This window comes from Equus caballus, chromosome 9, assembly GCF_041296265.1.
Source record: "Equus caballus isolate H_3958 breed thoroughbred chromosome 9, TB-T2T, whole genome shotgun sequence".
Lineage (NCBI taxonomy): Eukaryota > Metazoa > Chordata > Mammalia > Perissodactyla > Equidae > Equus > Equus caballus.
Genome location: NC_091692.1, coordinates 36,031,715 through 36,046,122, shown reverse-complemented (window position 1 = coordinate 36,046,122; position 14,408 = coordinate 36,031,715). Strand labels below are relative to the sequence as shown.

Genomic DNA, 14,408 nt, shown 5'->3' with positions numbered 1-14,408 from the left:
GAATCATCTGTGTTGCCAGGAAGTAAGAAATTGCTCAAAGAAAATAAGCCTGCTCCCACTTCTTAGACACAAGCCAAATCTCAGACAATCTGAGCACCAAAGTCAGTAATAACAGTAAAAGATCAGACCCAGGGGGCTGGCCCCGTGGCCAAGTAGTTAAGTTTGCGCGCTCTACTTCGGTGGCCCAGGGTTTCACCAGATCGAATCCTGGGCATGGACATGACACCACTCAACAAGCCATGCTGAGGTGGCAACCACATGCCACAACTAGAAGGACCCACAACTAAAAATACACAACTATGTACCAGGGGGCTTTCGGGAGAAAAAAGAAACATAAAATCTTTAAAAGATTAGACCCACAGAAAAAATAAGAATACACAAGTCCCAACTGATATAAATAAATAAATAGGTGAGAAAATAAAGTTATTTCTTACACCTGAATGCCAACCAGTATAAAAGGAATGATGGAGTTTGAAAATCACCGTTTTGCAACTATCATTGTAACAAGTGACTCAGGAAGAATCATCAATGGATACTAAATCTGTTATGGTGAAAGCTCAATGAGGAACAGAATATTTAGTTGTGAGTACCTTCCTATAAATTATTTTTTGAAAACAATGATAAACTTATAGAAAATCTGAAAGTATACACAAAACTTTCCTTTTCTGAATCACTTAAGGGTAAGTTACCAACCTGATACCCCACCACCTCTGAAAACTTCAGTGTGTATTTCCTACAAGGACATTCTCCTACATAACCAGCATGCAACTATCCAGATCAGGACAGCGACCTTGACACACTAACCACATTTAATCCTCAGCCCCATTCAGGTTCCAGCATTGATCCTAATAATATCTTTAGCCCAGAACCACAAGTTACATTTAGTTGTTCTATCATTTAGTCTCCTTGAAACTGAAAGAGTTCTTCAGTCTTTCCTTGAATTTCATGATTTGGACATTTCAAAAGTCATATGCCATAATTTTGTACACTGTCCCTCTATCTGGGTTTTCTGTCTTCTCGTGATTAGATTCAGGTTATAGGAACTAGGTGTAACATCTTACTAGTTCCTTTATTAACTATAACGTTAAATAAAATCTTTGATACATGTTCATTTTATATCAGTGTAAAGTCATAACTTATAGCTATGAAGTTATTTTTCACTAGTTCTGGAAATGCCTAGAAAAGTAAGCTGCATTGCTGAAGGACACCTCACAGGAAGTTTAATCCCAGCATGGCTTTTCTTGGCTCCCAGAAATGAACCCCAAATGACAATAAAACCTCACCTCTGCTTTCTGGTTCTCTAGCTCTCCTTTCTACGATTTTGTGTTTTTGGTTTACTTATGCCCAATAAGCTAATCCCCATGGGTGGCAGCAATGACTGAGAATTTTGGTTTATGGTCTGCTGACCATTTGGTGACCTTCTGTGGGCAGATGTTACAGATCTACTCTCTGATGGGCCAAAGATGAAAGGAGGACCTGGTTTTTAGCCTTTTTAAAATTTTTTGGAGTCCAAGTTAGTTAAGAATTTTGTACACTGGGAAAAACGCTCTTACTATCTGGACTGGTCAGTGTTGTGTCTGTGTGCCTCTTGAGCTATGATTCAAATTGCAGAACTGAAGCTATAAGCTCTCCAGGTGTCTGTGTATCTATGTGCCTGAATTGAGAAAGGCCTTTACTTCTTATGTGTGTAATTTATCTTATATTTAAAGGGTACTAATAAACTAGATTATAAAGTTTCTTAAATTAAAGGAGCTCTGTTCTGACTTATTTATACAAATAACTAAGTACACAAAATGAATGTTCCTAAAATTCTCTGAAAATAAGGAAATTGCACTGAAAATGCTTTAAATATGCCAGATTTTTTTTAAAAACTTACAGAAACTAACTAGGGAGGATTTCAGGAATCAATATTCACATAATTAAGGCAGATGTTTCATAAATGAGAAGTTTAATAATTTTGGTTTAGATAAAAGAAATGTGTTTTTTCTATCAGTGTTAACTATAATACAAGTGTACATCTCATTCCACTTGGGTTTGTTTTTCCTATACTTATTCAGGCTCACTAAGCCAATAAGCTAACATTATTTTTCATAACATTTTTTTATTATGCTATAAGACACATAACACAAAATGTATTCTTTTAACCATTTTTAAGTATACAATTAAGAGGTATTAATTACATTCCCAATGTTGTGCAACCATCACCACCATCAATCTCCAGAACATTTCATCATTACAAACAGTCCTACATAACTTTTAAGATTATGAAAAATGTAGTAATTTTATGTGAACTAAACTGAATCATTATGTCAACAAACTTTTTATCTCCCCAGTAATTGTATTTTTTAGCATATCGCTAGATGGTAACTTCCAAGGTATGCAGGTAACTAGAAACCTTGGACTGACAGATTTAATTAATGGATAATCATTGGATGTCCAGATATTTTCTAAGTAAAAGAGAATACTAGAACACTGATTACTAAGAACCATTTTAAGTTTATGTTCTTTTCTTGTTTTTATGGGCCACAACGAGGCTGGAATATGGGGTCATGTAAATGAACGTGTGCGTGTTGTCACTGGAGCTGTACAGGGATGGATGTGGTACAGACAGTGGTATCTACTGTGTGTGCTCAGGGCTCTGTGAATCTGGAAACTCCACGTGTATGGCACACAATTCTCAATTATCCACTCTAAGGTTTCTCTGTGAAAGAGATGTTTGGTAATAAGTAATAACTAATGAGTGGTGGAGGCTATCATAGAAGTAATAGTGCAGAAATACAATTGTGGGTGTGCTTTTGACTTTCAAGGGAGTAGTGTAGTCTTTTCATAAAGCAGTGAGTCTCGGGCTTTTGGTGTCTGGATCTCTTTGTACAACTCTGATTTACTAAGGACCCCACAGATCTTTGTTTATGTGGGTTAGAACTAGCAACAGTTGCCATAATGGAAACAAAAGCTACGTTTTAAAGACTTACAGATTTATTTGAAGGTCACATGTGAACATGTATAACCTCTGAGTATTACTTTGAAAACAGTTTGATCTCATGGACCTCTCAGAGAGAACTGCTGTTTTAAACTTGTTTCAGTTTGTTCCAGAATATGAAAGAGCATAATCAAGGACACAACTTGGAAAGGGAATATCTGAGTCTGAAAAGAAGCTATGAAGTAAGTTATATTTTTAGCAAAACTCACTCAATCTTAAAGGATGTGCTTTTATGGTTTACTAATCAATGCCTTTGTCACTAATATGAAAAGCTATTCTCTACTTTCTCTGTAATCTGTCAAGATAACAAAAATTCAGTGTCTTATGAGAATAACTTTCTGAGCTTTATGCTGACTTCATTACCTAAAACAGAAGATTCAGGTCTTGCACCTTTGGCAGAAGTGGCACAGAGTACCGCTGCATCCTTCTCAGCAAATCATATCAGGAGGCATGTGTTATCAATTGGTCCCACGACTGACCAATAGGCTGAGGAGGTGTCTGCCAGGTGTCTCCAATGTTAAGTTGCTACTTTTACCCTTGATAATTAACACACGTTTTGGGGTGAGGTACTTTACTGTGTATACAGTAGGCAGAATTTTAAGACAGCCCTATGACCTCCCCCCTGGTGTTACCCTACAATTGTGTACTGTTATATAACAAAAGGGAGATTATCCAGTTGGGCCTAACCTAACCACACGAGCTCCTTAAGAGCACAGGGTTTTCTCAAGATCACAGAAGAGGAAGTCAGAGAGAGTCAAAGCATTAGAAGGATTTAAAGTGCATTGCTGGCTTTAAAGATGAAGGAGGCAATATGCAAGGACCAAGGAGAGGCCTTCAGGAGCTGAGAAAAAGCCCTGAACATCAGCGAGCAAGGAAATGGGAACCTCAGATCCTGCCAACAACCTGAATGAGCCTGGCAGAAAATTCTTACCCAGAGTTTCCAGACAAGAGCCCAGCCCAGCCAACACATTGATTTCAGCCTTATGAGACCTTGAGTAGAGGAAGGCTGGGCCCACCTGGACTTCTGACCCACAAAACTGTGCAATAACAGATGGATGTTGTTTCAAGCTAATACATCTGTGGTAACTTATTGCATACCATGAAAAAACACTATGAATCTTCCAATTTACTCATTTCATTTATTTATATTTGTACACACTGAAAATTTCCTATTTAAAAATCAGAAATGGAAGAGGAAAAATTATAATGGACACCACAGAAATATAAAGGATTATAAAAGAAAATCATGAAAAGCTATACACCAACAAATTGCATAATCTAGAAGAAATGTATAATTATTAGAATCATATAACTTTCCAAAACTGAATTAATAATAGGGGATCTGAGTTAACAATAAATGGGGAATCTGAATACACCAATCATTATTCATGATTGACATGATTTCCTATATAGAAACCATAAAGAATGCACCAAAAAACTATTAGAAATAATTAATCAATATGGTAAAGTTGCAGGGTGCAAAATCAACAAACAAAACTCAGTGGTATTTCTATACACTAACAACAAACTAATACAAAGAGAAATCTAGAAAACAGTCTCTTTTACAATCACAACAAAAATAATAAAATACCTAGGAATAAATTTAACCAAAGAAGTGAAAGATCTATACACTGCAAACTATAGGACTCAGTTGAAAGAGATCAAAGACGACACAATGAAAGGGAAAGATAGCCCATGCTCATGGATTGGAAGAATTAACATAGTCAAAATATTCACCTTACCTAAAGCAGTCTACAGGTTCAATGCAAGCCCAATCAGTATCCCAATGATATTTTTCACAGAAATAGAACAAAGGATACTAAAACTTATGTACAACAAAAAAAGACCCCAAAGAACCAGAGCAATCCTGAGAAAAAGGAACAAAGCTGTAGGTATCACACTACCTGATTTGAAAATACACTACAAAGCTATAGTAATTAGAAAACCATGGTACTGGCAGAAAAACACATACACAGATCAATGGAACAGAATTTACACCCAGGAATAAAACAACACATTTATGGACATACAAGGGAGAAAGAAAAGTCTCTTCAGTAAACAGTGTTGGGAAAACTGGACAGACACATCTAAAGAAAGAAAGTACACTATTCTTTTACACCATAGAAAAAAATTAACTCTAGGAGTGACGTTAGCGTCATGGCAGAGTGAGCTTGCCCAGGACTCCCTCTCCACCAACATACAACAAAAAGGAGCAACCATATTCCAACAAAAAATATCCCAATAGCACAGGAATCCTAGGAGACCAAAGGCAGCCAAACAACAGAGGGTGGAGAGGCTGGAGCGCACCTCGGAGAAACTGGAACTGGGTAAGAGAGGACTTTGCTCCCTCCCCTAAAGACTGGGATTGCTGCCATGGGAGGCTCCTTGAGTGAAGGAGTGGGGGAGGGGTCGTACATCTGCAGGATCACCCAGGACTCCCTAGCACCCTTGCAGCCTAGAGGGAAGCCCCCTAACAGGGCCAAAGCTTTCGGGTGCAATGACCTCATCAATCCAACACCTCAGGGGACCACATAGAGAGAGGTGATCGAGAAACCCGGCTCTGCATTCAAGAGAAAGTGCTCCCCGCAACACACGCTGTGCTGTGCCATCTCAACTGAAGGCGGAAGGATCAGAATATGCGGCTCTCGACCCCCATCTAGTGGTTATAGGCTGTAACTTCAAGCGAATAATATCACTATGCAGAGAAGTTGTTCTTCCAGCATCAAACAATTCATAAAAGCTCCAGACAAGGAAAACAATAAATACACAGAATTATGTCCTGAGGACGTGGAAATAAGTAAACTAAACAACAATTAATTCAGAATAGCTATCGTCAAAAAACTCAGTGAGATAAAAGAAAATATAGAGAAAGAATTCAGAAAGTTCTGGAATTACTTCACAAAACGGATTGAAACTATAAAGAAGAATCAATCAGGAATACTAGAGATGAAAAATAGAATGGATCAGATAAAACAAAATACAAATTCCCTGAATGCTCATGTGGACACCATAGAGTAGCAAATCAGCACAATCGAAGATAGAGAGGTTGAATGGCTCCAGACACAGGAAGAGAGAGAACTGAGATTAAAACGAAATAAAGAAAATCTCCAAGAAATAGCCAACACAATGAGGAAACGCAACATAAGAATTATAGGTATCCAAGCAGGTGAAGAAAAGGAGAATGGAGCAGAAAGTGTGCTCAAAGAAATAATAGCAGAGAACTTCCCAAACCTAGGAAATGAGAGAGAGATGTGTGCAGGAAGCTTTCAGATCTCCTAGATATGTCAATGTAAAAAGACCTACTGAAAGGTATATAGTAGTAAAACTGGCAAAAATGAATGACAAAGAAAGAATACTCAGGGCAGCAGGGCAGAAGAAAATAACCTACAAAGGAACCCCTATCAGACTTTCAGCAGGTTTCTCTGCAGAAACCTTACAAGCTAGGACAGATTGGAATGACATTCAAAATTCTACAAGATAAAAATCGTTAGCCAAGAACACTCTATCCAGCAAAAATATCCTTCAGATACGCGGGACAAATTAAGTCCTTCCCAGACAAACAAAAGCTAAGGGACTTCCTAGCCACAAGCCCACCCACAACAAGAAATCCTCAAGAAGGCCCTCATACCTGAAAAAAGAAAAAGAGGGAGAAAGGGGTCACAAAACACAGAGTAAGGAGACAAATAGAATCAGAATAAGATAGCAAATACTCAACTATAGCATTAGGATAAAGAGAAGGAAAACACCAAAAACAAAGAAAATCTTGTCACTTTCACCACAAACTCACAACGCAAGTTGGAATAAGACATGAAAAGAATAACTTAGGAGGGGAGGAGGAAAGGGAGTGATTCAGTTTAGGCTAAGGAAATAAGAGGCCACTAGAAAATAGACCATTTTATGCACGAGATTCTGAATATAAACTTCATGGTAGCCACTAAACTAAAAAAACAAAACAGAGACACAAAACATGAGTAAGGAAAAATCTAAGAAACACAGCATAAGAAACTGCAGAAGTCAATGCATAGACCAAAACACAAAGGACAAGAAACAAAGGAAATGCAGGAAAACTGAAAGATGAGTAACAGAATAACAGCATTAAGCCCTCATACATAAAAAATCACCCTCAATGTAAATGGACTGAACTCTCCAATACAAAGACACAGAGTGGCAAGATGGATTAAAGAACAAGATCCAACAATTCTGTGCCTCCAGGAAACACACCTCAGCTCCAATGTGAAATACAGGCTCACAGTGAAGGGGGGGAGATGATACTCCCAACTAATGGCAAACAAAAGTAATCATGTATCACAATAGTTATATCAAACAAAGTAGTTTTCAAGCTAAGGCATGTAAAGACAGACAAAGAGGGTGAGTATATAATGATCAAAGGGACGATACATCAAGAAGAAATAACACTTAGAAATATCGATGCACCCAACACAAGAGCACCAAAGTTCATAAAGCAACTATTAACAAACCTAAAAGAAGATATCAAAAATAACACAATAATAGTAGGGGACCTCAACACCCCACTCACATCATCCAGAACGAAAATCAGCAAGACAACAGTGAAATGAAACGAAAAGCTAAAACAGTTGGACATAACACACATATATAGAACACTCCATCCAAAAACAGCAGAATACACATTGTTCTCAAATGTGCACAGAACACTCTCAAGGATAGACCATATATTGGGAAAGAAGGCAAGCCTCTATAAATTTAAAAAAATGAAATAATAACAAGCATCTTCTCAGATCATAGCTATAAAAAATTAATTCAAATAAAAAAGCTGAGAAAGGGACACAGATGTGGAGACGAAACAACACGCTATTGAACAAGGAATGGATCACTGAAGAAATTAAAGAAGAAATCAAAAGATATCTGGAGACAAATGAAAACGATAACATGCCATACCAACTCATATGGGATACAGCAAAAGCTGTACTAAGAGGGAAATTCATCGCAATACGGGCACATCTAAACAAACAAGAAAAATCCCAAATAAGCAATGTGAAATTACACCTAACTGAATGAGAAAAACAACAAACAAAGCCCCAAGTCAGCAGTAGGAGAGAAATAATAAAAATGAGTGGAAATAGATGATATTGAAACAAAAAAGGCAGTAGAAAGGGTCCATGAAACAAAGAGCTGGTTCTTTGAAAAGATAAATAAAATTGACAAAGCCCTAGCCAGACTTACAAAGAAAAAAAGAGAGAAAGCTCAAATAAACAAAATCAGAAAGGAAAGAGGAGGAATAACAACAGACTCCACAGAAATACAACAGATTATAAGAGAATACTATGAAAAACTATATGCCAACAAAATGGATAACCTAGAGGAAATGGAGAAATTCTTGGACTCCTACAATCTCTCAAGGCTTAGTCAAGAAGAAGCAGACAATTTGAACAGACGAATCACAAGGAAAAAGATTGAAACAGCAATCAAAAGCATCCCAAAGAATAAACCCCAGGATCAGATGGCGTTCCTGGGGAATTCTACCAAACTTTCAGACAGGATTTAATACTTATACTTTTCAAGCTATTCCAAAAAACTAGGAAGGATGGAACAATTCCTAACACATTCTACAAGGCCAACATCACACTGATACCAAAGCCTAACAAGGACAGCACAAAAAAGGAGAACTACAAGCCAATATCACAGATGAACACAATGCAAAAATCCTCAACAAAATTTTGGCAATCAAATTCAGCAATACATCAAAAGGATCATACATTATGATCAATGGGGATTCATGCCAGGGACACAGGGATGGTTCAACATCCGCAAATCAATCAATGTGATACACCACATCAACAAACGGAGGAATAAAAAGCACATGATCATCTCAATAGATGCAGAGAAAGCATGTGACAAGACCCAACAGCAATTTATGATAAAAACTCTGAACAAAATGGGGATAGAAGGAAATTACGTCAACATAATAAAGGCCATATATGAAAACTCACAGCCAACACCACACTTACTGGCACAAAAGTAAGCACCATTCCCCTAAGAAAAGGAACAAGACTAGGACGCCCTCTATCACCACTCTTATTCAACATACTACTGGAGGTTTTGGCCAGAGCAATTAAACAAGAGAAAGGAATAAAAGGAATCCAAATAGGGACAGAAGATTTGAAACTCGCTGTGTGCAGACGACAGGATCTTATATATAGAAAACCCCAAAGAATCCATCGTAAAACTTTTAGAAATAATCAACAGCTACAGCAAAGTTGCACAGTATAAGACCAACTTACGTAAATCAGTAGCATATCTATACTCCAATAATGAAGTAACGGAGAAAGAACTCAAGAACACAGTACCATTCACAATCGCAACAAAAAGAATAGAATACCTTGGGGTGAATTTAACTAAGGAAGTGAAAGACATATATAATGAAAACTAAAAGGCTTTCCTGAAAGAAACTGATAATAACATATAGAGATAGAAAGACATTCCATGCACATGGATTGGAAGAATAAACACAGTTAAAATGTCCACACTATCTAAAGCAATCTACAGATTCAATGCTATCCCAATCAGAATCCCAATGACATTCTTTACACAAATAGTACAAAGAATCCTAAAATTCATATGGGGCAACAAAAGACCCCGAATTGCTAAAGCAATCCTGAGAAAGAAGAACAAAGCTGGAGGCATCACAATCCCTGACTTCAAAACATACTACAAAGCTACAGTAATCAAAACAGCATGGGACTGGTACAAAAACAGGTGCACAGATCAATGGAACAGCATTGAAAGCCCAGAAACAAAGCCACACATCTATGGACAGCTAATCTTCAACAAAGTAGCTGAGTGCATACAATGGAGAAAAGAAAGTCTTTTCAACAAATGGTGCTGGGAAAACTGGACAGCCACATGTAAAAGAATGAAAATCAACCATTCTTTTTCACCATTTACTAAAATAAACTCAAAATGGATCAAACACCTAAAGATTAGGCCCGAAACAATAAGTCTTCTAGAAGAGAATATCGGCAGTACACTCTTTGACATCAGCTTCAAAAGAATCTTTTCGGACACCATAACCCCTCACATGAGGGAAACAATAGAAAGAATAAACAAATGGGACTTCATCAGACTCAAGAGCTTCTTCAAGGCAAGGGAAAACAGGATTGAAACAAAAAAACAGCCCACTAATTGAGAAAAAATATTCACAAGTTATTTATCCGACAAAGGGTTAATCTCCATAATATACAAAGAACTCACACAACTCAACAATAAAAAATCAAACAACCCAATTACAAAACGGGCAGGGGACATGAACAGACATTTCTCCAAAGAAGATATACAGATGGCCAATAGACACATGAAAAGATGCTCATCATCCCTAATCATCAGGGAAATGCAAATCAAAACTACACTAAGATATCACCTTACACCTGTTAGAATGGCAAAAATATCCAAAACCAACAGTGACAAATGTTGGAGAGGCTGTGGAGAAAAAGGAACCCTCATACACTGTTGGTGGGAATGCAAACTGGTGCAGCCACTATGGAAAACAGTATGGAGATTCCTCAAAAAGTTAAGAACAGAAATACCTTATGACCCAGCCATCCTACTACTGGGTATCTATCCTAAGAACCTGAAATCAGCAATTCCAAAAGTCCCATGCACCCCTATGTTCATCACAGCATTATTCACAATAGCCAAGTCATGGAACCAACCTAAGTGCCCAGCAACTGATGATTGGATAAAGAAGATGTGGTATATATATACAATGGAATACTACTCAGCCATAAAAAAGGACAAAGTCATCCCATTCACAATAACATGGATAGACCTTGAGGGTATTATGTTGAGTGAAATAAGCCAGACAGAGAAAGACGAACTCTGTATGACTCCACTCATAGGTGGTAGTTAACATATGGACAAAGAGAACTGATCGGTGGTTGCCAGGGGAATGGGGGGTGGGGGGAGGGCACTAGGGGTGAGGTGGTGTACCTACAACATGACTAATAATGATGTACAACTGTAATTTCACAAGGTTGTTAACTATCATAACCTTAATTAAAAAAAAAAGACCCAACAACATGCTGCCTCTAAGAAATACATCTCAGCTCTAAAGACAAACATAGGCTCGGAGTGAAGGGATAGAAGACAACATTCCAAGCAAATGGCAAGCAAAAGAAAGCAGCTGTTGCTGAACGTATATCAAACAAAGTAGACTCCAAGATTAAAAGGACAATGAGACACAAAGAGGGGTAGTATATAATAACAAAATGGACACTCCACTAATACGACATAACACTTATAAATATATATGCACCTAATGCAAGAAGACCAAAGTACATAAAGCAACTACTAACAGACTTAAAGGGAGAAATTAAGAGTAACACAATAATAGTAGGGGACCTCAGCATCCCACTTACATCAATAGAGAGAGCATCCAGACAGAAACTCAACAAGGAAATGGTTCAATTAAATGAAACATTAGACCAGGTGGACTTAATAGATACATACAGAATCCTCGATCCAAAAACAACAGAATACACATTCTTCTCAAGTGCACAGGGAACATTCTCAAAGATAGACCATATGGTGGGAAACAAGGCAAGTCTCAATAAATTTAAGATTGAAATCATATCAAGTATCTTTTCCAATCATAATACTGTGAAACTAGAAATCAACTAGAAGAAAAAACCTGGGAAAGTGACAACCATGAGGAGGCTAAACAACATGTTAGAGAACACTCAATGGATCAATGAAGAAATTAAAGCAGAAATAAAAAAACATCTGGAGGCAAGGGGCTGGCCCCATGGCCGAGTGGTTAAGTTCACACGCTCCGCTGCAGGGGGCCTGGTGTTTCATTGGTTTGCATCCTGGGCGCAGACATGGCACTACTCATCAAGACATGCTGAGGCAGCATCCCACATGCCACAACTAGAAGGACCCACAACGAAGAATATACAACTATGCACCAGGGGACTTTGGGGAGAAAAAGGAAAAAAATGAAATCTTTAAAAAAATATATATATATCTAGAGGCAAATCAAAATGAAAATACACCATACCAACTCTGACAGGGAATCTGAATAGACCAATCACAAGAAAAGAGATTGAAACAGGGGCTGGCCCCATGGCTGAGTGGTTAAGTTTGTGTGCTCCGCTGTGGCAGCCCAGGGTTTCTCCGGTTTGGATCCTTGGCGTGGACATGGCACCACTCGTCAGGCCGCACTGAGGTGGCATCCCACATGCCACAACTAGAAGGACCCACAACTAAAATATGCAACTACGTACTAGGGGGATTTGGGGAGAAAAAGGAATTAAAAAAATAAAGAAGATTGGCAACAGTTGTTAGCTCAGGTGCCAATCTTAAAGGAAAAAAAGAGAGAGAGATTGAAACAGTGATCAAAAACCTCCCCAAAAACAAAAGTCCAGTACCTGATGGCTCCTCTGGAGAATTCTCCCAAACATTCAAAGAAGATTTAATACCTATCCTTCTGAAACTATTCCAAAAAACGGAAGAAGGCAGAATACTTCCTAACACATTCTATGAGGCCAACATCACCCTGATCCCAAAGCCAGACAAGGACAACACAGAGAAGGAAAATTACAGGCCAATATCACTGATAAACATCAAAGCATATATTCTCAACAAAATACTGGCAAACCAAATACAGAAATACATTAAAAGGATCATATGCCATGATCAAGCGGGATTTACACCAGTGATGCAGGGATGGTTCAAGATCCGCAAACCAATCAATGTGATATACCACATTAACAAACTGAGGAATAAAAACCATATGATCATCTCAATAGATGCAGAGAAAGCAGTGCAAATAGGCAAGATCCAAAATCCATTTATGGCAAAAACTCTCAATAAAATGGGTGTAGAAGGAAAGTACCTCAACCTATAAAGGCCATATACACAAACCGACAGCCAACATCATACTCCATGGGGAAAAACTGAAAGCCATCTCTCTCTGACAACACGAACAAGACAAGGATGCCCACTCTCACCACTCTTATTCAAAAGAGTAGTAGAGGTCTTGGACAGAGCAATTAGTCAAGAAAACTACCAAGACAAAAAAGAACGAATGTTGCAGAGGATGTAAAGAAAAGGGAACCCTCATACACTGCTGGTGGGAATGCAAACAGGTGCAGCCACTATGGAAAACAGTATGGAGACTTTCCAAAAAATTAAAAATAGAAATATCATACAACCCAGCTATCCACAGTAGCTATACCACTACTGGGTATTTATCCAAAGAACATGAAATCAACAACTCAATGAGACTTACCCCTATGTTCACTGCAGTATTATTCACAATAGCCAAGACATGGAAGCAACCCAAGTACCCATCAACTGATGACTGGATAAAAAAGATGTGATATATACACAATGGAATACTACTCATTCATAAAAAAAGACAAAATCGTCCTATTTGCAACCACATGGATGGACCTTGAGGGTATTATGTTAAATGAAATAAGCTAGACAGAGAAAGAGAAACACAACATGACTTCACTCATATATAGAAGATATACAAACACATGGACAAACAGAACAAATTAGTGGTTACCAGAAGGGAAGGGGGTTGGCAGTGTCCATAAGTGGTAAAAGGGCACATATATATGGTGACTGACAAATAATAATGTACAAGTGAAATTTCCCAATGCTATAAAGTATTATGACCTCAGTAAAAAAAAGATGAAATAGCATGTGTTAGAAAGGATGTAGAGAAAAGGGAACCCTTGTACACTGCTGGTGAGAACATAAATTGGTGGGGCCACTATGGAAAACAGTATGAAGATTTTTCAAAAAATTGAAAATAGAACTACCATATGATCCTGCTATTCCACTTGTGGTACTTATCCAAAGAACAGGAAAACACTAACTTGAAAATATATATGCCCCCCTATGTTCATTGCAGCATTATTCACAATAGCCAAGACCTGGAAACAACTTAAGTGTCCATCAATGGGATGAATGGATAAAGAAGATACGGTGCGTTTGTGTGTATACACACACATACACACACACACACACACACACAACGGAATACTACTCAGCTGTAGGAAAAAAAATGAAATCTTGCCTTTTGCAACCGCATGGATGGACCCTGTGGGTATAATGCTAAGTAAAATAAGTCAGACAGAGACACACAAATATTGTATGATTTCACTCATAAGTGGAAGATAAACAAACAAATGAGCACACAGATAGAGAATAGATTGGTAGTTACCAGATAGGAAGAGGGGTGAGGGAGGATCAAATGGGTAAAGGGCCACAGTGTACGATGACAGATGGAAACCAGACTTTCGGTAGTCAACACTATGTAGCCTATACAGAAGCCGAAATATAATGATGTACAACTAAAATTTATATAATGTTATAAACCAATATTACCTCAATAAAAACAAATTGATTTTAAAAAACACAAAATTCCTGGGGCTGGCCC

The 14,408-nt window shown here is 37.9% G+C and overlaps 1 protein-coding gene across 4 annotated transcripts in view; it reads right to left on the bottom strand.

Moving 5' to 3' along the window:
• The window catches only part of PRKDC (protein kinase, DNA-activated, catalytic subunit), a 202,058-nt gene that overhangs the window by 157,117 nt on the left and 30,533 nt on the right, over positions 1–14,408 (bottom strand).